Source organism: Vicugna pacos, chromosome 4 (assembly GCF_048564905.1).
Source record: "Vicugna pacos chromosome 4, VicPac4, whole genome shotgun sequence".
Classification (NCBI taxonomy): Eukaryota; Metazoa; Chordata; class Mammalia; order Artiodactyla; family Camelidae; genus Vicugna; species Vicugna pacos.
This window is the reverse complement of record NC_132990.1, coordinates 53,740,933-53,767,242: the sequence shown is the minus strand read 5'-3', so window position 1 is coordinate 53,767,242 and position 26,310 is coordinate 53,740,933. Positions and strand designations below refer to the sequence as shown.

The 26,310-nt window shown below is 33.9% G+C and overlaps 1 long non-coding RNA gene across 3 annotated transcripts in view; it reads left to right on the top strand.

Moving 5' to 3' along the window:
* Positions 1 to 26,310, top strand: part of LOC140696108 (uncharacterized) — a 375,098-nt gene that overhangs the window by 211,970 nt on the left and 136,818 nt on the right. For all 3 annotated transcript variants that reach the window (XR_012072136.1, XR_012072137.1, XR_012072138.1), the window contains exon 3: positions 25,507 to 25,609. This is a non-coding gene — a long non-coding RNA (uncharacterized lncRNA). The remainder of the gene's footprint in view (positions 1 to 25,506; positions 25,610 to 26,310) is intronic.

Below are 26,310 nucleotides of genomic sequence, written 5' to 3'. Positions count from 1 at the left end.
CCTTCCCCACTGCATTCTTTGGAAGAAAGTCACTATGCAAAAGCCCACTTCTATGATGATTAGTGATGCTGAGCATCTTTTCATGTGCCAGTTTGTCACTCATACGTCGTCTTTGGAAAAACATCTATTCAAGTCTTCCACCTATTTTTAATCAGGTTATTTTCTCAGTATTGAGTTGTAAGAACTGTGTGTGTGTGTGTGTGTGTGTGTGTGTGTGTGTGTGTGTGTATATATATATATTTTGTGTATTTAACCCCTTATTGCTCATATCATTTGCAAATATTTTCTCCCATTCAGTAGGTAAAACTCCTAAAAAAAAAAAATATAGGCAGAACACTCTGGCTTAAATCGTAGCAGTATTTTTGGATCTGTCTCCTAAGGCAAAGGAAACAAAAGTAAAAATAAACAAATGAGACCTAATTAAACTTAAAAGCTTTTGCACAGCAAGGAAACTGTTGACAAAACGAAAAGCCAGCTCTAAAAATAAATAAATAAATAAATAAATAAATAAATAAAAATAAAAGCCAGTTCTGTTGTTTTTCTCCATATTGCTTTGGCAATTTGGGGCTTTTGTGGTTACATGTAAATTTTGGCATTATTTGTTCTTTCTGTGAAAGATATCATGGGTATTTTGATAGTGATTGCATTAAATCTATAGATTGCTTTGTAAATTATGGCCATTTAAAAAATATTAATTTTCCAATCCAACAGTACAGGATTATCTTCCATTTCTTTGTTTCACCTTCAATTTCCTACATCAGTGTTTGGTAGTTTTCCAAGTACAAGTCTTTCACCTGCTTGGTTAATTTTAGTCCTGTGTATTTCATCCTTTTTGATGTAATTTTAAATGGAATTTTTTTTATTTTCTCTTTCTGATAATTCATTATTAGTGTATAGAAAAGCAACATATTTCTGTATACTAATCTTGGATCCTGAAATTTTACTGAATTCATTCATCCTTGTCTTGTTCCTGAATATAGAGGAAACGTTTCAGCTCTTCACTTTGAGTATGATGTTAGCTGTGGGTTTGTCATAAATGGTGTTTATTATATTGAGATATATTCCCTCTATACCCAGTTTGATGAGAGTTTTTTGTCACAAAGCAATGTTGAATTTTGCCAAATGCTTTTTCTGCATCCAGTGACATAATCCTGTGATTTTTAGCTTTTTTTTATTAATGTGGTATATCACATTAATTGATTTGTGAGTGTTCAACCATCCTTGTGACCCTAAATCCCACTTGATCATGGTGTTTAATCCTTTTATGTATTGTTGGATTCAGTTTGCTAATATTTTGCTGAGGATTCTTGCGTGTATTTTCATTTCTTCTTGTTTTTGTTTTCCTTTTGCAGTTTGATTATTTTCTTTTGTAGTATGCTTGAGTTTCTTTCTTTTTGGTTCTTGTGAATCTTCAGTATGTTTTTGATTTGTGGTTACCATGGAGTTTCAAGTATGTTGACCCATGTCTATATCTACTTGAGTTAGAGTACCTGCAGAGGCTCTCAGCCCATGTCAGCCCCAGACAGGTCTGACCTGTCCCCCATACGCTGCCTGTGCAGGTGCCAGCAATTGTTTCCCTCACTCTGCTCAGACACAGCTCCGGGTCCGAGTTTTCCTTGTCCCTCACAGCTGCTTATTCCCCACAACCTCCACCACTCTTGCCTTGTTGTGAAATCACACCGTGTGGACTCTCAGAGTATACCTAGGGCTGAACTGTGGGAGAGCAGCTGCCACCAGAATTCCTTCTGATGCACTGCTTAAGTAAGCTTTAACAGTAGTTGTTACTGCCCAAGCTGGTCTTCAGCCCGGGACTGGGTCTCCTCTGTGCCCAGGATCAAGTTTTTACCCAATTTGTAGTAGCCTGAGATCCAGTGCTCTACTGTGGTGTGGTGTAAGCAGGGCTGGAGCATTTGCTCAGCTAGGGCTGGGGCCCTTGCTCAGGTGGTTGCAGGAAGCAGGTCATCCAGCCACTTGGTTTCAATCTGCCCTTTCTGCCTCAGGGACAAACCAACACAAGCACACTCCTTGTGAGTGGAGTGTAGACTTCCTCTAGTCCTCCTGTTAGTCCCAGCTGTTCTCCAAGCAGCCACGGAGGCTTGTCTTCCCTTTGTAGGACCCCAGGAATGAGGTACCCAATACATTCACTCCCCAGGGTTGATTTCTGCCTGTACAGTCTCCATTTTGTTCTGAGCCCTCTCTCATGGGCACAGGTCCTGACTCAATCATTTTTCTTCCCTTCCTACCAAATTATATGTGGATCTTTCATATAGCCTTGTTTGTACAGGGGTCTTTAAACCAGTTTAGAGTTAGTTTTCAGTGAGAATTTTCTACATGTAGATGTATATTTGATGTGTTTATGAGGGGAGGTCAATTCCACGTCCTTCTACTCTGCCACCTTAATGGATTTCCCCCAGCAATTTGTACTGTCAAGTTTTTTGGGGTTTTTTTTTTTTTGTATTTTAGCTTTCTTACAGGTATGCAGTGGTATCCCATTTATATCTTAATTTGCAATTCTCTAATGAAAAATACTGTTAAGTATTTTGATACAGTTTTCCAACCATATATCTTCTTTGGTGATGTAACTGTTCATTTTTTTACACATTTACCAATAGGATTGTTTTTCTTTTGTTGAATTTTAAGATTTCTTTTAATATTTTGGATTCAAATCCTTTATTAGATATGTGTTTGCAAACATTTTCTTCCACTTTTTGGTTTATTTTCTGATTCTCTTAACACTGACTTTTACAGAGCAGAAACGTTCAATTTTAATACAGCTCAACTTACACGGAAAAATTTTAAATATAATTTAAAAACATAATTTTAATGATATACGATGCAAGTGTATTATATAACCCAAATCCCTCTTAATGGCAACTTAGTTTATTTCGAGAAGTGTACTGTTCTTATTCATAGTTCTGCCATAAATAACTGCACCTCCATGATAATTTCCCTAGGATAAATTCCTAGAGGTGACGTTACTGTGTCAAAAAGTACAGTTTAAATAATTTTGATATGTATACTGTCAAATTGCTTCCACAATGTTTATCTAAGCTTTCTACTTTATTAATAGATCTTGAGAAAATCTGTTTTCCTAGCAAATATGGGATGTTAAGCTATACTTTTATTTGTATCAATTTTCTAAGTGAAAAATTCTATGTGATTTTATTATTTGTTACCTTAATATTGGTGATGCTGAATATTTAGTTTTAATTATTGGTAAGTTTTTCTTCCTGTGTTCCCTGCCATATATTGCATTTACCCATTGTCTTAGGTACTTTTCTTAAAAATAAAATAACCTGTGTGTGTGTGTGTGTGTGTGTGTGTGTGTAGGGAGGGGAAAAGACAGAGACATAGATTAGAACTCCTTAGAGCAGTCTTTGTGTTGGAACTAGGCCTGTATCTGAAACTGTTCAGGAAAACCTGAGTCACATCCACTTTATGGCACAATTTAGCCTTAGTTAACTTTAGACAAGATGCTAGAAATGCCCTGAGAACTTTTACTCAGGTTAAGTCTTAGAAATCCTATACTGTAACTGTGGCCTGAAATACAAAACCCTGGATTCAGTGAAACATCAGCGATCAGACGCCTCCCCTTGGTGACCTACTAAAGATGGCAAACCCAGAAACACCTCTCTTAGTTTCAGCTTTAAGGGTCAGTTCTGAAGATTCCAGGCAGAGCCTATCACAGAGATAGCTGAAATATCTAAGATAAAACAGCTTGGTTTTATTGTTTCTAGTATAATCCAGGGCAATTATGGTTGGACCAAGTTCCTGCTACATTTAACTCAACAAATAAGACTGTTTCATCTTGGCTAGAAATCAGCAAAGAGTCCTAGAAGCAGAAATTGAACTCAATAGTAAATGAACTCAAAGGCAAATCTCAGCGTTATACCTTAAACACAACATTTGGGATAAAAGGAAATAATTTTATTCAAGTCCTCTTCAAGCCTTGACTGAGACAGATTTTCTAGCAGCTGTTGACAAATAAGAAGGCCAGGGGAGCTGATACGATTGAAATTCTGAGATTATTGTATTTTTCCTTAGAGTGAGATTTTAGGAAGGCATTTTCAAGAAATAGGTCTAGCAGCTGGTCCTTAGCACAGAACTTTCTGAGAAAAAGTGTTCTGAACTTCCTTTAGCTAGCTTACTCCAAACTCCAGCATGGTAGGGGAACTGAGTTTCTGTTTAAAGTTTATCCCTGGATAGCACTGGAATTACCCATGGGTCTCCTCCATTGTGTTAGAATTACTCTTTGGCTGTTAAGACCTAGTTGGAGGGACATAAGCTCAAAACATACTTCCTACCTAAAGCCTCAAAGAGAATGTTCCCATGGCAGAGGAAAATGGAAATAAACACATATTAGATAGAGTTAATAGTCATGGCCTAGTCAAATATACTGAAGAATGAAGGCCAATTATGAGAAATTAGACCAGATTTAATTCAGGCTGCATATTATTAAAATCCAGAGACATGTTCTCTAGGTACTTGGTATGCTCATGAAATGATATCCTTCTATTACTATTGAAATTACCCCTTTAGAAGTCAGAACTCTCAAAGAAAAAGGTAGAACGCGGTAACCAGACTGAGAGGATATCGACAAAAGAGTTGAATTACAAAATGTGAACAGGATTGAGGGAAAGAATAGTGTTGTACCAGTGAGACTGGTGACATTGGGGAGTGATTACCATCTCTCAGCCTGAAGTTCAGGAGGAGAGAGTAGTTATTAAAACTCAAAAAAAAAAAAAAACGCAGCTGTATAGAGAAGGCAATCTGAGAAGAGCAATCTGAGTGGGCTTCGATAGAGGGATGCTGCCAGCCTCCACAGAGCTGGCAGTGAGGGAGCCGAGAGAGTAAGCACTTCATCCTCACTTTCCTTCTTTCCTCTGATGTTCAATCAGAATCTCCTCTGCATCTAACTGAAAGCTGTAAGACAAGGGAAGTTGGTTAAAGCAATGCAAGGATATTAGCTTCTGTAGGCATAGAACAGAGTGAGAAAAGGTAGGGAGGGTAGAAAGTGATTTATCTCACTTCAGAAGAGAAGCTTGAGTCCAGGCTGCCAGACCCAGACTGCAATTCAACATGTTAATAAGCCCAGGAATTAATCAGGATAGTTGGCAGAGCAGAATGAGGAGCTGAGAGTTATCGAAGAGCACATACAGAGCAAAGTCCAAAATACAAAACCAGACAGACAGTGCAGCAAAAGTAATCTTCAGAAAGTGTTGGCAGAAAGGTAGGTTCTGACAATGAGACACTCTAGGAGATTAGAGTCCCCCACAAAAGAGGGAGATCTGATTGGGCAGCCCTATGTGAGCTCTTCCTAAATGGTTCAGCACACACAACTGTTCTTGAGTCATTAGGGAAACACAGCTGGCTTAAGGAAATGTTTAAAAATTAATCACATTGCCTGTTTGGGTACAGTAAAATGAATTCACTCATATACTGCTGGAAGCAGTGAAAATTGTTAGTACCCTCTGGGAAACAATGTGTAGCAAGAGCCCTAAAATGTTCCGTACTATTTGACTGAAAGTAACAAGTTTTATTGGATGCTTCATCGTACTTATTTTTAGTAAAAATGTATTTAGTAAGAAACACTGCTGAAAACATCTTAATATGGACTTAGGGAAGGAGATGCATTATATTCTCCCCCTGCTGCTGAGTTGGATTGGGATTACACTGGCCATGCTGGTCCAGCAGGACTGAAGGGGGGAAAATTGGTACATCTGGCACATGTCCCAGATTGTGTCTGCATAAAAAAAAATGATGCTAGGGGTGGAGCCTTGTTAAGAACTATGTGGATAGTTGATATCCTGAGACAGGGGTTTGGAAAAGTCAGGAAAGACACAAATAAAGAGGAGGATATACAAAGGAGGAGTGTATTTGGTATAATAACAAAAACAACAGTTGATCCCAGTAGCTGGTATATGAGATAATTCTGGGGATATGGAGGTAGATGTGAAAAAGGATTCACCTAACTGATAGGAGCCAGGGATCAGGCTGCTGAGTCTGTCAACGAGCACAGGAGGATTTGAAGCAGTAAATCAACAACTTCATAAGAGGTCTTAACAGTGGGTCTGCTTAGGATCTTGGGGCTGTCATGACAATGAATCAAGATGAGATCTAATAGTTGAAGACTTATATAGCCAAAATTCATAGGTAAAAGGGCAAAAGGGAAGGACTCTGCTTAACGTAGGTTAATTTTGTAATAACCCACTTTAGAGAAATTATGTGGCACCCTTTATTAAGTCCAAAGCACCTAAATTCTAACACCTTGAGGAGACCATGGCTAGGAGGAAACACTGTAAGATGAAAGTGATCATTTTTATCCCCAAAAGACAGTGGCAGATCAAGCCTGTAGTTATGCATTCTTTTAGTTTGACAGGCAACAGAGTATAATAGAAAGTACAAGGACTTTGGAAACAGAAAAGATCTGTTGTTAAATCTCAGCCGTATGATCTTGAACAAGTCACTTAATGTCTTTGAGCCTTTTCTTTAATAGCAATAAAAATAATTGCAAGTATTGTTATAAGAAGCTAAAAATGTTGTATACATTAATGTATGGACTTCTACATATGTGCCAGCTAGCTGATTTAATTATGCAACCTTTGATACAAATACCAACTCTGAATCACTGGTAGGAGTTAGTCATTATCTATTGTACCTTACTGTTATTTACAAATTAAGTTCTCCTTTCATGAGAAAATCCACACACTGTTTCAAAACTAGAGTAAACTATTCAAATTTTGTGACCATTTACACTTGCCTAGAAATGAGAATACCGACAATTTTATTACTCTCTTGGCAGCTATCAAACTCCAGCACTGAGGGTGATGGACACTAGGGCACCTCACCACCAGTTCTTAAGGGAATTAAGAGAAGAGGATAACATGTACTTTGAAAATTTTGCTTAGAACTTTGTTATAATATATACGAAAAGAAATAAGGGTGCATATGGAGTCTGGAATGTACCAGAAAGAAGCCTGAATCTCATAGTTAAATTGCAGGGATACAACTTTCAAAACATTTTATGTTGGCACATAGGAGGTCATATTACAAATTTAACAGATACTACCTCCCATCTTTAAAGAATAATGATTATAAGAAAGAAATATTTCTTTCTTCATGTTAGTGGTAAAATCTGTGAAATCTAGAGTCTGGAGTTATTTGATAGAAATGTACAAATGCTGTTTTCTTGTTGCGACAAATAGGTCATGGTGGTGCAAGATATTAACATTGGGGACACTGGATAAAGAGCATACGGTGACTCTCTATACTTCTCTGTATTATCTCTGCAATTTCTCTGTACATGTAAAACTGTTGTAAAATAAATGGTTTGTTTTTTAAATGATAGTTTTAACTTCCCATTAAGCATTTCTGTGAAACCTCAGAATCCAAATTTGTTACAGTACTAAAAGCTTAGACTATCACCAAACTATTATGGGAATTTTAGACAAAAATCTTGTACTTACAACATTTTTAAGTCAGAACTATATTAGGAAGCAAGAAGTGCCATGAGTTTTGTCACAAGATAAAGAGCAATTGTGACCTAAGGTCTATACTCTGGAACAAACCAGAAAGCTGAGTAGTCACTTTACAGATTTCCAGAAAATACCTGATTTGTCAAAAGGCTATTTCACAGGCCCTTTCCTCCATTAATGTCTCTCCTTCTGTGTCCATTCTGGTTTTACAACTCACAGTTACACAACAGGATTAAATTTAAAATGTGAGTCAAGAAAAATGAGGGAAAGAATACAGACAGACAGTATATTAATATTATTATAGGTGAATATTATACTCAGTTCTCTTCTGGGTTTGAGAACTCTCAAAAGAAAATTTAAAAGGAAAGGATAATCTTCTAAAATCATACACAAGAAAAGGTGAGAGGAAAAAACAATATTGAAAAAAAACTAAGATAAAGATACTATTCTCAAACAGCTTTGGAGGTAAGACATACACTTTCTAGGAAAATTCATGTATAAATTATCTTGTTTTTCTGTGTTGAACATATAATTTCCAGAATCTTACCCAACTATGTAAATGTTTTTAAAATTTCAACTGTTGAATAGTGAAGAGGTTCCCCTACATTAAGGTTCCCCACAAAACAGTTCCCCACAAATGAAGCGTTTTATTTTAATGAAACATGATTCTTACATTCTAGTGATTTCCTCTTTTCACTGAATTTTCAAAGGTGAGTGTTTAAATAACTGAGCCAATAATTTGCTATCTTTCTCATGTGACACACATTATAACTGATTATACTTTAATTAAAAAAATTTTTTTAATAAAATAAAACTTTAAATGTTTAAAAAATTCTTAGGAGAAGGATTATGAATGTTGTCTTTTTTCTAATATACTGACAGTTTCTAATAATGGAAGTATTATCAGCTGTCCTATATTGATAATGGACAAGTTTCTGATGGGGGAAAAACTGACAATTGTTAAGAATACACTGGGTGCCGTTCACTTTATCAGATTTCTCGTTTAATTCTTTTAGTGAACCATGAAATTGATGACAAGGCAAAGTATCTGAGAAGCTATGTGACAGGCAAGATGCAAAAGTTACTAATCAGTTGATACGGAATTCAAATACGCTTGTCTGACCCCAAGCTTGTCTGAAATCTCAGAGATTTCAAATTGTACGTATTCAGTCAAGCAGCATTTCCTATTCTTTTCCATGAAAATGTTTACTAGAAATGTGTAAACACATTGGAAGCTATTCCAAATGTTGAAGGCAGACTGAAAAGTAGTCATTAAGAGGAATGAAGGAGATTGCACTTACAGCCATCCGACATTAAGGGAGGAACTGGAAATCTATGAATAAATCTTTGTGATGGCAAGTAACATGATAAATAAATTGCTTAGTAGAGGATATTAATAATATAAATGGTAAGAGTTTTATAACTAACTTTTGGAGAAAATAACTCAAGTACACGTGCCTTTTAAATTGCCTATTTTAAAATTGTATTACTGTTGTATTTTTATTACCAGAAGAGTGAATCTGTCCACAAGAGAATATTTGGAAAGTGTTTGATAATCATCAGAAATAAAATAAAATATATTAGTATTTCAACCATCCAGCAGTAACTACCAATAGTGTAGTGATATATATCCTCCAACTTAAGTTTTACATACACTTACACACACATACACAGATATATAAGTATACCCATATTAGGACTATATGATATGCACTGCTTGGACAAGAACAATGTTCCATGCCATTATTATTTTATCATATAATATTTAATGAGTCTATAATTTTTCAAGATTTTAAATTTCTCTTCTTTGGACATAATTGAGAGTGTTTTTGTGACTTTAATATATAATTGAATTTCTTTTAATATTAGAGACTAGAATTCTTTCCCAGTATTTTCTTTTAAGAATTTTTAAGTCTACAGAAAAATTCCAAGAACACAAGAAATACCTAAATGGATCTAGATGCACCAGTTGTTATCCATTTTACCATATCTGCTTCATCTCTCATCTCCCTCTCATCTCTTTCTCCCCCCCCCACATATATAGACACATACATTTATATGTGTGCATGAGAGTTAGCTTGCAGACAGTGTGACACTTCACCTCTAAATACTTCAGAATAAGAACGTTCTCTTTCTCTTAAATAATCACACAAATACACACACAGAGGTAATTTAACATGAATGTAATATTAATGGCTAAATTACAGTCCATATTAAAATTCTTCTGCTTATTCCAGTAATATCCTTTGTTGTTTTTGGTTTGTTTTGATTCAGTATCCAGTTAAGGATTATGCATTGCATTCAGTTGTCATGACTCTTCAGTCTTCTATAATAAATTAGAGGAGGAAAGAAAAGTCCCCAACCCTCTTGTCTTTTGTGCTACTGAAATACTTTATGCACACAAGGCCAGTTGTCTTAAAGAATTTCTGTCAATTTGGGCTTATTTCCTCATGATTAGATTGATTCAACTTTTTTTTCTCTTTTAGGATACAACATAGTGATGTCTTTCCCTTTTCTAGGGAACATACCAGAGAATATCAAAAATCAAAATGACAGGTCAAACTCCCTTTTGTTAGTGAGGAGTTTGATCACTGTGTGAAAGCAGTGTCAACCCAGATTTCTCCATGGGAAAGGAAAATTCTATTTTTTATTAACAACTGTTCTTTGGGATGATTCAGTGAGACTAGGTGAATATCCTATTCTTTATCTTTCTCACACTGTTTTATCATCCATTGATGACTCTTGCATGACTCAAGCATTATGATCATTTTACAATGTTGATGCTTTAAAAATTATTGTCTCTCTTTTATAATTTAGTTGTCATTTATGCGTGAAGAGATTTTACCCACTTGCATTTCATTGTTCTTTGTTCCATTGGTCAGTGTACTGGAATCCAATTCTGACATCACTTATTTTTATGTTCAGAATTTCCCAAATTTGGCAGAAGGAACTCCTCAAGCTACTTTTGTGTCTTTTTGATATGTTTCCATCCATTTTTAGTTTTTGTTGTTGTTGTTTTTTTATGTTTGTTTATTTTCGCTGATGGAAACAGCAACTTCCTTTATTTCTGACACAAACAAACATTCCAAGAGACCCTTACTTTTCCTGAATTCATTAGCTCTTGTTTCCCCAAAGAGCCCTGATTCCTTAGAGTAAATGGGAAGTGTTACTTAGCAACTGAGATCTGGTGTTAGGTGTGCTGCTTGTTACTTGAGTGTAACACCTGTAGACAGAGATAGTTGTATGAATTCATACTGATTCCTCTAATTTCAATCTAACACCACAGAGTTATTCCTCTCATTTCTATATTTACAAATGGATTCACCCTTCTCCCACAATAAGAAACTTTGTTTCTAACATCAAATAGTCTGTCATTGGCTAAACATTTAAATATATACATGTATATGTGAGTTTTTAAATTGCTATAGCAATACACTATCAACAAAAAATCTCCTAAGTATCAAGTTATCTTTACTCTTTTTCACCTTATAATAATGGCTAATTGTGTTAAAGTAGATTAGCATGGCTCAAAAATAAAAGTTGTATAAAAAGATAGATTAAAAAATTGTCTTTTCCCCCTTCTTTATTCCTTTTGCCCAGTTCTCACCTACCAATTCTATTAGTTTCTGCTCTTCCTTCCTATGTGTATCTTTAGAAAAATTAATGTAACTATGAATATATTATTACCTTTTTTCTTCCAAAAAGTTACGTTGCTACATATGCTTATGTTGCACTTCCTTTTTCTCGTTTTCTCCTCACTTAACAATATATTGCCAATTCATAGGGATTTAGCACTTAGGTTTTTACATCTGCCTAATATTTGCATTGTGGATGTACTAGAGTTCATTCAGCCAATTTTCTAGATATGGGCATTGAAATTGTTCCAGTATTATGAAATTACAAGTAACCAATCCAGTCTTTAAAACTCCATTGGAATTGGGAATGAACAGCTATTTGAGGTAAAGATATAATAGATAGGTAGATATTTTAAAAATTTATGCTATGATTCCTTAGCATAAAACAATAGTGATTGATTCAGTTCCATACACTTACTTTTTTTCTTAAGTGTACCTGTTTAAAACTGACAGGTATCCCATTCCATTTACCATTATGTTTTTCAGTTCTTTTTACCTTAATATTTTTTCTATACTTTTTGATTCAGTATTATCAATTATATGGTTTTGTGGTTATTCTACTCCAATTTTTTTCAATTATTTAAAATTAAGTATAGTTTTTATACTTAAATTCTTCCTGCCTAGATTTTTGCCTGAATATTTTTTTAAATAAAACCTACCTCTACTATATTTGCATTTTTCTAATATATTTTGTCTCATCTTTCTATTGAAATTCACTGCATTGTCTTTTTTTAATTTTTAGGTGAAACTCTTAGTGTTAACATGTATTTGGATTCTTTGGTTAAATTAATTTTATAACCTGTATCTCTTAATAGGTGAATTAAACCCAGCTCATTTCATTCATATAACATATATATGTACTTATTTCTATATATTGTTTACAATTTTCTGCTTTATTAATTTATCTGGGAAATTGGTTCTGTCTTTGCAAGAATTTTGGAAATTATATGTTTTATTCATAATTTTATTATAATCATATTTTTTGTTAGTAGTACTCTTTTTCTGGCTTAACAACATGAGGTCATTTCCCCCCCAGTCCCTCCCTCTCAAACTTGACAATCCAAGAATATCTGACTTCTTCACCCTTCTCCCCAACCCCATATTCATACACATATTTATTATGATCTTATAGGTCTTAAAAAAATTGGACAAAATGAATTTTTTTCAACACTACAGTAGTATAGCTTTGCAGCTGGTTGAATCTGGGTGTGTGGAATTACGGATATGGAGCAACGAGGATTTAGAGGACTGTCTCTTCAATAAATAGTATTGGAAAAACTGGACACTTAATTTACTCTGATTTTTATGAAGGCTGGACCCATTTCAATCTCTTTTCTACACTACAGATAATTTTTATATTTAAGTTTATATTTTTATTTCCATTGTATTTTTTTCTGGTCATGCTTAACAGATCATATATTGAATTTCTGTTTTTAATTGTTCCTTCTTTAGAATAATAGTTTTATGTTTTATTTTTTTCTTCTGCATTTCAGAGGTGCTTGTTTTTCACCAGTTTTGTTCAAAAAAGCTTTAACACATTTGCATATTGCACTTGATATAAAGTGGATTTTAATTATGTTGCTTTACTTTTTTGGCTTCTGACTTCTTCAACTTAGCAATTTCTCTTTTGATTAAACATCCTGTGGTATTTTAATTTCCTATATTTAGGTATTATGATTCTTCTGTCCAAAAACTGTGTGTTTTTGCAGGATAATGAAAATTCCAAACAATTTATCTTTCTGTGGAAACATACTGTCCAAGAGTATAGGATTTCTTTGTTTTTTTGAGCAGCTTCCTCCTTTACACATGCCCCATGTTGTTGTGTTGTTTATATATCTTTGAGTGGAGCACAGTCTGTATCAAATTGCTCTCTGCTATAAAGTATCTGTGTTCTCTGGAGGTCTCCTGTCTAATCTCTGAACAATTACACAGTCTTGTTATAAAATATACAGATATAGGGTAGGTTGAGACACATGTTTGAGTAGTCCCAGTCCCAGAGTAGTTCTTCAAAACTGTGATTGTTCATTTTCTTTCTTTATTTTTTTGTATGTTCTGAGAAGCATACTTTAAAAACTATTACTCCCATTTGATTTCTTAGCTGATTCCTTGGTTTATTTTTATTCCTGACTATAGTAATTTGTTCAGCTTATGCCTTCCAAAGCACACAAAACTGCTGACAGCCTATGTTCCTTATGCCCTTTGGTCTTTTAAGTTATTGCAAGATGTTAGCATTTAAATTATTGCAAGATGTTAGAATTTGATCTTTTAGTGATTTGGCGGCAGATGGATAGATGATGAATTTTTTTTTCTTTTTGGCTTATTTTTTCCATTGTTTTGAAAAACAGTTCAGTTGTTAATTGGGAGAGACTGGTTTGGAGTTGGCTACACAGATTCCATTTCCATTCAGAAGCACAGAGATCCGTTTTAAATTTGCCTTTGATATATGGCACTAAAGCCTTGTGCCACAGGGCTAAAGTGTTCATGGAGAGGTCAGCTAAGTCATCCCTCAGCCTGAGCTATTCCAAATACCATTAAAATAGACTCTTCTCATTCAGGGAAGCAGATTCTACTCTTATTCTTAAAATAATTCTTTCCAAGATCTTATAACTGTTATAGGAGAGACTGTCTCTCTGATTTATAATCTAATTAAAGCCCTTTTACTCTTGTGTCTTGGAAGAAGAGATCTGCTCCTTGTCTATTGTTAAGGGCCATTTCATACACTCAAGTCTCTTAGTAAATTCAGAAATCATCCTTTCTTCCTCTAGGTCAAAGGAGCACGGTTTCATTTGCTTTATCTCATAGGGGCCATTGCCCAGACTTTTCATCAAACCTGGTAGTTTTCATCTGAAATAACTCCATTTCATACTTCACTGAGAATGACCCAAATGATGTCCAGAATTTTTTTTAATAAAGTTAGAATTCTATGTGTATATCCTAAGATAAGTTCTCCTAAGTTCTTCTTATCCCTGCTGTTTGTTACACAAGGGATGAATCAAAGAGCTAGGATGCATCTCATTTCTCAAAAACATAAGGTAGCTGCATGTTGCTGTTGACTGTTTGAATATGCTGTGTTTTAATTTCCTGACCATAAATTTAGGCTTGCTAACTTATTTCCAGCACTTCTCATTTCAAATTAATAAGGAAATGTCATTTGTAGTTTTCAATTTGCATCAGCCACACCAATTTAAATAAAATGAACATTGTGAATCAGGATTTTAAATTCAGGACAAATAATAATTTTGGAAAAATGTTTTATATTGTCATACGTGCTAAGGAGATCAGTATGCTTACTAGCGAATAGAATAGGAATTATTTAAATTATTTCAATTCTATGTTTTAACTCGTTATTTGGAACAGACAATTTTGAGATTTTATTCAGCTTTACTGAGGTCTGGTGGACATATATGGTAAGATATTTAAAGTGTACATTGTGATGATGTAATATACCTTATGAGAAGTTCTTCCCATCTAGTTAATTAACAACTGTATACTTCACATATTTGTCTCTTATTGTGTATGGGAACATTTAAGTTCTACCTCCTTGCAAATTTCATTGATATAACAGTGTTATCAACTGTAGTCACCATGTTATAGATCTTTAGACTTTATTCATTTTATAGCTGAAAATTTGTACCCTTCTACCAATCTGTAATTTTCACACTCCGCAACTACTGGCAACAAGTTTTCTACTCTGCTTCTATGAGTTTGACTTTTTTTTTTTTTAGATTCCACATATAAGTGATACCATGCAGTGTTATTCTTTGGCTTATTTCATTTAGAATAATGCCCTCAAGGCCCATTCATGTTGTCACAAATGGCAGGATTTCCTTCTTTCTCTTGTCTGAATAACATTCCATTTTATGTATATGCTACATTTTCTTTATTCATTCATCTGTGGATGGACATTTAGGTTTTTTTCACTTCTTTGCTATGGTAAATAATGCTACAGTGAACAAGGGAGTGTAGATAACTCTTCAGTATCTTGTTTTCATTTCCTTTGTATGTATACCCAGAAGTGGGATTGCTGGATAATATGGTAGTTCTGTTTTTAATTTTTTAAGGAATCTCCATAGTGTTTTCCTTTGAGGCTGCACCAGTTTACATTCCTACCAACAGTGCACAATGGTTTCCTTTTCTCCACATCTTTACCAGCACTGATTTTGTCTTATTTTTGATAATAGCCATTCTAATAAGTAGGAGGTGATACCTCATTGTAGTTTTAGTTTGCATTTGCCTGATGATTAGTGATGTCGTACACTTTTTTATGTACCTGTTGGCCATTTGTATGTCTTCCTTGGAGAAATGTCTCTTCAGTTCTGCTGCCCATGTATTAATTGGATTATTTGGCTTTTTGCTATTGAGTTGTGTGAGTTCTTAATGTATTTTGGAAATCAACCCATAATCAGATATATGATTTGCAAGTATTTTCTCCCATTCTGTAGGTTGCTGAATCATTTTATCGGTGGCTTTCTTTGCTGTGTAGAAGCTTTTTTTAGTGTGATTTAATCCCACTAGTTTAATTTTTGCTTTTGCTGCTTTTGCATTTAGTGTCAAATCCAAAAAACTCATTGCCAACACTTGATGTCAAGGAGCTTACCCCCCTCTTCTAGAAGTGGAACAGATGATTTTGAATTCCCTATTACTCTAATTTTCTCTATTCATGGCTGCTGCTACCGCTAATGCTATATCTAGGCCATAATAATACTGAATGCTAGGTTACCAAGACCACTAATATGATATTTGAATGTAGTCTGCTACTGTTCTTCTTTACCAGAATGTGGTTCTTAATCATCAGCTTCTTGACTACAAAATATGAACACTGTTGTTTACCCTTCTCTTTATCCAAGCTTTTGGCAATGAGGTGTTCCGTAGCTCCTCCCTTCAAGAGTTAATCTGTTCTCCTACCCATCAAATCTGGGATGGCCTTGTAATTTTCTTTGGTCAACCGAAAGAAGTGATTCTGTGACAGTTCAAAACCTAGGCCTTAAGAACTTCTGCACATTTCTCTTTACTCTCTTGCAACCAATGTGTAAATATACCCAAGCTAACCTACTGGAGGGTGAGAGATCTCATGAACCACAGCCACATCAACTCAGCTGTCCTAGCTGACAGCCCAGCTGCGAAACCAGCACTTACTTAATCCACAGCTTACTGCAATCCGTAGGGGTCCCCGTAGAGACCAAAAGAAGACACACTTCTGACGGGAACCTTAATTTTATGCACAAAATTATGAAGTAAATAAATATTATGGTCTTAAACTGCTAAGTTTTGGGATGGTTTGTTGCTCAATAATAGCTAAATAGTACATTATGACTCTGGGTACCAGGTGATGGGACAACCCTTTTAGGCAAAGTCATGCTCAGTTTAATCAGTCATTATACTTCTGAAAGTCAGATAGCCCATAGATCCAGATTGAGGAAGGCACTACCCTTGTAAGAACAAGAGATTTAATTTTTGTTCAGTATTTTTTTTCACTATGGAGGCAGTAGTTTTATGTATCCTTCCATCACCCAGCTCTAAAAACTTTATATTTGCAATATTTTCTCCCATTTTGTGTGTTGTGTTTACACTTTCTGGAGAGAGTCCTTTGAAATGTAAAAATTTTTTAATCTTGATGAAGTCGAGTTTATCTGTTTGTTTGTGTTACATTTGTTTTTGGTGTCATATCCAAGAGTTCATTGCCTAATTTAAAGTCACAGTGAATAATTTATACCTATATTTTTTTCTAGGAGTTTTATAATTTTATCTTTTATAGTTATGCTTTTAATCTATTTTGAGTTAATTTCTGTATATGGTGTGACATAGGAGCATATTTCACTTTTTACATGTGAATACTCACTTGCCTCAATATCAGTTGTTTTCTTTTTTCTAGTCTTACTGAGGTATAAGTGACATACAGCATTGTGTAAGTTATATAGCATAATGATTTGACTTACACACATCGTGAAACAATTACCACAATAAGTTTGGTAAACATCCATCATCTCATATAGATACAAAATAAAAGAAGAAGAAATAAATGGTTCATATGATGAAAAGTCTTGGGATTTATTTTCTTAAAATTTTTCATATGTAATATATAGCAGTGTTAATTATATTAATCATGTTGTACATTATATGCCTAGACTTAAAGAGTTTTGTTTAATTGAGATGATCGACATGATGATAAGCTAAGTTTAGTGCAGGGTGTTAACTGTTCTTTCACCCGCAGGGATAGACATGTATATTAAAGTTATACTACCTTAAGTGATTGTGAAGGGCTTAAAACTGGAAACAACTCTGGTCTCTAACAAACCTAAGTTTAAAGGTGTGCAAGTTTGTTCATTTAGTACATTTTTAAGGCTATGTGTTCTCAGTTGAAAATTAGTTATTTGTATTTACCTGACAGGTAACAAAACCATGAAATAATATATTTAAAAGCACCTAATATAAGGCATGTATGTAGCCAATAAGTATGATTTCCTAGCCCTCTAATGGACATGCAATTTAAAGGTAAAGGTTGGCATAGTCCTGTACCAATTTTGTTTTCATTCCAATGGAATTTGAAATTTTGGGCAGTGATTGAATAAAATGCATTGTAAGGAAGTAATTAAAATAAAAATTTAGTGTTTTCCATATTATGTTTGTAGGTATTCCTACATTTATTGTAGTTATTAGTTCTCCCTCACAAACACATCTCAATACCAAGCATAAGTCTTAAGCAACGGCACCGTAGTAATGCTCTGTGTTTCCTGAACAACATTATGATACACATCTTGTTGGAAAATCCTAAAACAAAGCAGATCTTTTGCTACTTTCATATGTGATATGTATCTCTCTTTAAATTGAGAATAGGTAAAATGGATAACAGAAACAGTTGTTAAAAGTGGACATTTCACATGAAAACAGCGTAAGTGAAAAGATTAAACACTAACCTAGAGGTCTGTGATGTAAATTGAACCTGCAATGTCAAAACTCCTTAGAACATGTGATGTGATAGCAGCTATTCAAGGCAAGTGGTAACAGCAAGTAAAGGCTCAGGGAAAGCACCAGTAAAAGAGAGGTTTGTTTTGTATATTTGTACTTTCAAGATTATAAAGTAATTGAATTGACTTACATGTTCATAATCATAAAAGGATAGCATTTCAGACTGTATCTTTAAATTTATTTAAAGATATTACTATAGCATCTTAAGTTTCAAATAGTGTATGACTAACAGCCACCAATGCAATCTCTCCCATTTTTACATTAAAATATCCATGAAGCTCATAAAAAAAGGAAACTCACAAGTAATAAAACTAAGAGGGAAAGGCAATCTATTGTCAGAATGTAGTTGGAGCAGAACTGAAAGATAACCAGATTCCAATTCATGGTACATCTGTTCTTTATTTTATAAATAAGAATGACCCTAAAATAAAAGCTTCCGTTGTCTAAGCCACCATTCATTCCATGATTGGAAGACATTGAACCTTTACCAACTGAGCATCCATATCTATCTTAAAAGACTTATGTGTGAAAAGAGTAGATTTCAGTTCCCTCTAACAATATTCTCTCAATCCAAATATTCTTTTCATATAGGCAGAGAATGTAATATAATAATATTCAGAGTTAATATAAATTGACTATTTTAATGCCAAATGAGATGCTAAATGCTTTAAATTTATTATTTTATTTATTTCTTGCAACAAACCTGTTTACTCTTCAGTTATAATTGAGGAAATAAGACTAGCAATTATTTATGTTGAACCATATGAAGTTACCAGTTACCACTTACCTATAAAAATATCAATTTCATGATTCAACCCAACAGTAAGTAAGCATATCCAGCCCTGATATCTAAGTTTTTATGAATCAGAACCCCCTAAATCTCATAAAACAACTGAGAAGAAAGTGGAAGAGGGGCTAAAACTCTTACTGTGCAGTGAATTTTCAGAAGAGTTTGACTTCTTGTAAAGCATTGTACACTAGAATATTGAAGCAAATACTGAAAATGGTCATTTAGCTTCAGAACACTAGAGAACTGGACATAATCAGATAGGTTAGCCCTTATTATGCCTTTAAACAGTGCTGTAAAGTCCCCTGGAAAAAGGAATTCCATGGTATGGTTGAAAGAAGAGAAAGAAAAATAGAGAAAATGAACACACATTAAACTCAATTTATCTTGCTGCCCCAGCTTTATAATTATTTGCTTTACAATGAATATATCTTCATTAGTAAGATGGAGATACTTGTAGTCTTAGGAGATCTATATGAGAAGGTGTTTAGTGAAGGGAGTTTAAAAGGGATTTGACAAAGGTGAAATGTTTCAATAAAGCATTTCAGTAGTAAGTAAAACATTGAATTTAATTTGTTTTTTTGAGATTTTTTACAAAGTCTGTGGCTTCTGGAGCAGAAGCTCTCATTCCTGCACACTATACTTGGTCATCCTTCAGCAACATCCTTGCCTATTCAATTTGGTGACTTCAAAATTAAAGGACCTTTAGAGCCTCCCTGCTTTTATATTGCATGTAACTCTAGGTGTCTTAATAAACAAGTGTTCTTAAATTCAGTAATTTAATACATTCTATTTTATTGACAAAATTAAAAAATATTCACAGACATATATAGATATATAGTTATACCTTGACAGAATATAAAAGATTTTTAAAATTTGTTTATATTAACATATTTCCCTATTACAGTGCAAAGGTTTTTCCCTCTGAGAACATCAAACACGTAGGTAGAATGCATGAGGGGCACTTGACTAAATGCCTCATGTAATTTAGCAGGTTTCTTTTATCCCTATTTACAGAGGAAAATTGATACCTCTGAGGCTCATGCTGAGGTGAAATAACTTACTCAAGATCACAGATTGAATAAAAATCAGCCAGGATTTGAACTAACCTAGTTTGACCCTCATTTAGCAACTACCTTCTACCAAAATTTTACTCATATGATAATTATGTCTCTTGATATTGTGGGACATTAAGCTCTTTGAGTTAATGCAAACCATTTCCAGTATGACACATACATTCAAGGGTCATCTCCCTTCACGTACTATTCTCCTAGCAAGAGTTAGTATTTTAAAATTTCTATTTATTTTAAAATACTGACATCTCCTATATCATTTATAGGTCTGATTTTATAAAACTGCAGACTCATCAAAATAATGATTATTGACTGCAAGATAATGAAAGTTTTCAGTACTGTGGATAATTATTATAGGTTATTCTTTTTTATTTATTATGACAAGCCCCAAATACTGAAAAAATTTGGATGATAACGATTCGTTACCCAAATATTACAATTGTAACAACAAAGATTAAACAGAGAAAACTGTAGATGAAGAGATTTTATTGATGCTAAGTTGACTTCTAGAAGAAAAAGGAAGATACTTTAAGGGTAAAACTTTTTTTAGATACAAGATAATTTAACTTAAATTAAACCAAGTATAAGGCAGTAAAACATATTGAATTAATCAAATTCAAGGTCATGAATCTTTTATGTGAAGCCACTTTTTAGTTAAAGGTAAAGCTTTATAGTAATTTTCTTTGCCGTTCTTAATACCAGTAGATTCTTTATTTCTCATAAATGCTGTGAAGTCATTTCTTCAAGATAGGACTTTGTACCTGCTTTATTGCAGACCTCTAAAAAAATGGGAGGTTAAAATTTTCATTGATTCTGTGTGATTTTCAGATTTGCATACTATAAATTACATGGGCAATAAATAGATTTAAATACAATATACTAAAAATATGATCACTTACTCCCTATCAGTATGCACTTCAGTCTTGTTAAATTAATTTTGTTTACCAGATTACTTTTTAAAATAATAGTTATCAAATCTTTATTCATAAATCAGATTTATTGCTGATTTTCTTTTCTTAAGTAATACTGCTCTGAAAATGAAACTTACAGTTTCCTGAGAATGAGAAGCATGTTTCCTTTTATTTCAAAGTGATTGAGAGGATGAAAATACAGATAATATTAGATTTACAGGAACCTATGAGCGTGTTTTATAGGCATCACTGTGTAGAATTCCTCCTCCTTTCCTTGGACCATAAAGCAAGTCTATTGTTGCTTTTGTTTTTAATCTAACAAAAGAGATTACCACCATCATTTTAAAAAGAAAGCTATGGAGGTCTTTTTTCTTTTTTTTTAAATTGTATCTGTACATTGAAGTGCTAAGGTAAATGAAACTCTGAAAACTCTACAATCTTATATTATATAGAGGAGGATTCGTAGTCAATTCCCATGAGTAGATTTATTCAGAAATTCTTCACTGACCACATTGATTTCATGCATAACATGAAACATCAACATGTTTCAACATGATAACAGGATCTACGTTTGTTTTTCCCCACAAATATTGGCCAATAATTTGCCTTCCATCCTCAATCTGCCTTCTCTCCAAATATGTAGATAACTGCCCTCTCTCATCAAATTGTTTGCTCTACTCCATTATAACTTTGCTTTAAAATTCTATATAGGTAAATGTGGTCCAGTAAGGTTATTTTCCTGTAGGAAAAGTTTCTGGGTAAACTGCTCTAGATTACTGGTCATTGTGCTATGCTACTTTAATCCCTGTCCAGCTGTGATAAAGGACCCCTTTGGCTCATGTATACATGTTTATTTTCTATGACATAGTCTATTACCCTTTTAAATGCAGTATAAATATAGTGTAGAGGTATCATACTCACATGTAATAGCTAAACAAGAAGCCAGTAAATTTCCCTTTTTGCTTAAGCTATTTTGAATTTGCTTTTTGCCATTATAATAGGAAAAAGCACTGAAAAATGAAAAGTCATCTGTGCATTAACATACTTTAAGTTGTCAAAGACTAATAAGGAATACCAAATAGTGAGAATTTCTTCAACTTCAAGTTTAAGGATGTTAAATTATGAATAGCAAAGCTCCTGGACAAATTCTTATCTGTTGTATCTTTTTTAGCCAGTACTGATTTATCTGCTGGCAATGGGGCTTGGGGGACTTACAGAAAAAAAGTAAGGATATTGGTATATTTGCTGCTTATTGCCTTCTTTAATAATATCCTACTAGAAAAAGCTAGGCTTTTATTCAAGCTGCTCTTGTAAAAGATGAGAAGAAGGAAAATACAGTTTTGTTGAGAAGTACTGTCTTCTAAGAGTCAGCAATCCAAATGATTGAGAATCAAATAATTATGTACTTTGTGCAGTTGCAAAGTGTCCAAATTTACTGTCCCATATTATATGTCCTGAAATTAACATTAGAACATAAAATGATAGGGAACTCGAGACAATGGGGAATAAAATATTAGGAAAGCTAAAGCCAGAGAACAGAGTAATGCCAGATGCCCCAGGCTCTCTCCAAATGCTTTTCAATATTTATATTTCTGTAATGCAGTATGCGATTATAATACCATTAGCTGGGTCACATGACTACAGACTGTCATTTCTGAGGTAAGTGGCAGGTGGAAATGGTTTAACTGAGGGCTGAGGGATAACTCTCAGAAGTACTGTTAAAGCAGAAAGCCCTGAGGCAGGGTCTAGATTTGAAGACCATAACTCAACTTCCTCTTTAGGTTTATTTACTAGCTGTTAGATTCAAGAAAGTTCAAATTTCCCCATATCCAGGTTTTAAGAACTATTTCTAGAAAAATTCCTAGCAGGCAAAGACCTAGATTGGTAAAACAAACAAACAAAGATGAAAAACAAACACTAATACAGTTTTCTGGTTCTTGCAGTCATGTCAGATAAAAATGATAGGCTTAAATGGAGCATCCCTCAAAAAGAGAGTCTTCTCCATGGCCAGTGAAGACAAGGGATAAAGGAGATAATCCCTGACAACAGAACTTGAGTCAGGCGAAGAGGCTAACTGGGCAAATGCACATTGGCTGAATGTGCCAAGGAAAATGCCTATCATGTGGAGACCCTATACTCAGAAGTAGATACAGGGAGTAAGATCTCTCCTTTTATACAAGGGGTAAAATATTAGTTACAGGAGATAGAGGAACTATTGGGGAAAAGAATATTTAATTGTATACATAGAAGGAAAGCCTAATTCTAGGCTTTCTAGTTTTTTCTAGTTTTTTCTTTTTCTTTCTTTTTTTCTTCTTGAATTACCTCACAACACTTCCTTCTTATCAAGGACTGTCATTTTCCATCTAATGAGATTGTCAATCACATAAACCCAATTCTTGGCTACAAGGGTAGTCTGATAAGAGGATGACATGATAAAATCAAGATCAATTAAAAGTCTGAGATGAACCAAGCATCATGTAACATGTTACTGCTAAGGACACCTTTGCCACTACATGGAGAGAGAGGAAGAGCTCTGATTATAGCTTTAGATCATTTCATTCTTTTCTAAGCATCATTTCCTCTGCTTATAGTACTGTCTCCCCAAATATTGTTTGGAAAACTACTCTTTCTCCATTCTCAGCCACATGATTTGAGTGGGATTAATTTCAAATCGAGCTCCAAAGGTTGCCCTAAAATTGACTTAATCCAATCAGCAAAGCTCATCCATTAGCCCTAGGGATTAGTTTAGTGATTGAAAAACAACCCAATCAGTGCCAAGTCCTTCTAGGAAGAAACAGATTCCAATCTCTCCCTCTCTCTCTTTTTAAGGCTACACTGTATTCATTGTATATATACCATAATTTGTTTGTTTGTTTGTTTTCTTCCAGTTTTATTGAGAAACAGTTTGCATACAGTAGTATATAAGTTTAAGGTGTACAACATAACAGTTTGGCTGCCATCGTGAAATAATTATCACAATAAGTTTAGTGACCATCCAAAAAGAATGAAATAGAAAAAATTTTCTTAAATATTTAAAAAATATTTTATTTCCTTGTGATGACAACTCTTAGGATGTATTTTCTTAATAACTTTCATGTGTAACACACATCAGTGTTAATTATATTTATTATGTTGTACATTACATCCATCCCTAGTACTTAATTTATCTTATAACTGGAAGAGTGTATTTTTTGACTGTCTTCTTCCAATTTCCCCTCCCCTCTTCCCTTGTCTCTAGTATTCACACAACTGATTTATTTCTCTGTAAGTCTGCCTGTTTTTGAAGTGTAACTTACCCACAACACTATGTTAGTTGATGTCACACAGAATAGTGATTTAATATTTCTGTACATTTCAAAATGATTACCACAGTAAGTCTAGTTACAGTCTTTCCCATAGAAAGATATTGCATAGTTACTGACTATATTTCCCACACAGTACATTTCATACCCATGACTTATTTTGCAACTAGAAGTTTGTACCCCTTAATCTCCCTCACCTATTTCTTTCCTCCCCCCACCCTCTCCTCTCTGGCAACCACTTGTTTGTTCTCTAGATCTATAGCTCTGTGTCTGCTTTGCTCTGTTTGTTCAAATTGGTTTTTTTTTTTCAGATTTCATGTATAAGTGAAATCATATAGTATTTGTCTTTCTCTGACTTATTTCTCTTAGAATAATACACTGTAGATCCATCCATGTTATAGCAGATGGAAAGATCTCATCTTTTTATGATTAATAGTCCATTTTATATATATGTATTTTATATATATATATATGTATCTCACATCTTTTTAATCTATTCATCTATTGATGGGCATTGAGGTTACTTCCATATCTTGGCTATTTTAAGTAAAGCTACAATGAACATAGAGGTGTATACATCTTTTCTAATTAATGTTTTTGTTTGCCTTGGATAAATACCCAGAAGTGAAATTGCTGGGTCACATGGTAGATCTATTTTAAATTTTTTGAGGAATCTCCATATGTTTTCCATAGTGGCTGCACCAATTTACATCCCCACCAACAGTGCACAAAGGTTCCCTTTTTTCCACATCCTCACCAACACTTATTTGTTATCTTTGATAATGGCCATTCTGACAGGTGAGAGGTGAAGATAATGTCAATTTTTTATTGGTATTCTCTGTTTGATGAGACATTATTCTGTTTCCGTTAATTCTTTGTACATGATTTCCTGTAGCTCTTTGGCACACCAGTGATATGGCTCAAGTTGAGTGTCGAAGTTTTACTATGATTAGAAGTCACAGATTAGAATCTAGGGCTGTCAGAGGATCTTTAAGTTGAGAGGGTGATCCTAGATATGAGGGAACACTAAGAGATGAGCCCCCAGATTTGAGTACAAATTTGAGTTTCCTGAAGGAAACTTAGAAGCACCTGGCTTGAACTGAGCAAAGATTGATGCTTAGGTGCTAGGAGAAAGAGTTTGAAATCCAAATTCCACCAAGTTAGTGGTAAAAACAAGGTAAAAATCTTGGGTTTTATCTACTTGAAAGACAGTAGGAAAATAGTTTAGGAATACAAATTGTATACCAAGATTAAAGGAAAAAAATAAAACTGCAAATCTAGAATTCTGTATCCAGCAAAATCAAAATCCTCTTAAAATAATGGTGATAGGAATGAATTTTCATATTTTTGTTACCAGCAGATATACCTGAGAAGGCATGCTAATGGAAGATCTTTAATGATGGAAAATTATGTCAGATGGAAATCTGAAACTACAGGAAAAAATGAAGAACACTGGAAATGTGAGTAAATATAAAAGATTAGTTTTCTACTCTGTAAGTCTTTAAAAAGTCCAGTGAAGATGGTAAATGTAGGTATATTACTATAAATTCTTATATTATACATGAAGCATTATGATGTTAAGTAAAGATAAACTGTGATTAAGTGCATGTTTTAATCCCTTGAGCAACTACTGAATAAATGAGACAGTTATAGCTAAAAACACTAATACAGAAGATAAAATGTAATGCTAATAACCACTTAGTTCATCTAAAAGAAGTAGGAAATAAAGATTAGAGACAAATAGTAAAATAGGCAAACAGAAAACAAATTTGAGAGGGGAGCTTTAAACCCAATCACATTAACAGTTTTATTAAATGTAAGGAGACTAAGTCCAATTAAAAGACAGAGCTTATCAGGCTGCATTACAAAGCAAGAAGTCAAATATATGGCATCTACAAGGGATGCACTTTTATTATGTAAATTCATGTAAACAGTAAACATATAAAATTTGAATGGTTATATTAATATCAGATGAAGAAAACATCAAAAAAGAAATATTTCCATAGTTAAAGAGGGAACATTTCATAATTGTAAAATGCATTTTATTGAACTATATAAGCAATTTTGAATGTGTGCATCTAATTCAAACTGCATGATGCAAAACAGAATATAGATTTAAAGGCGTTATAATAGCTATCTATAGCTAAAGACTTAAATCTCA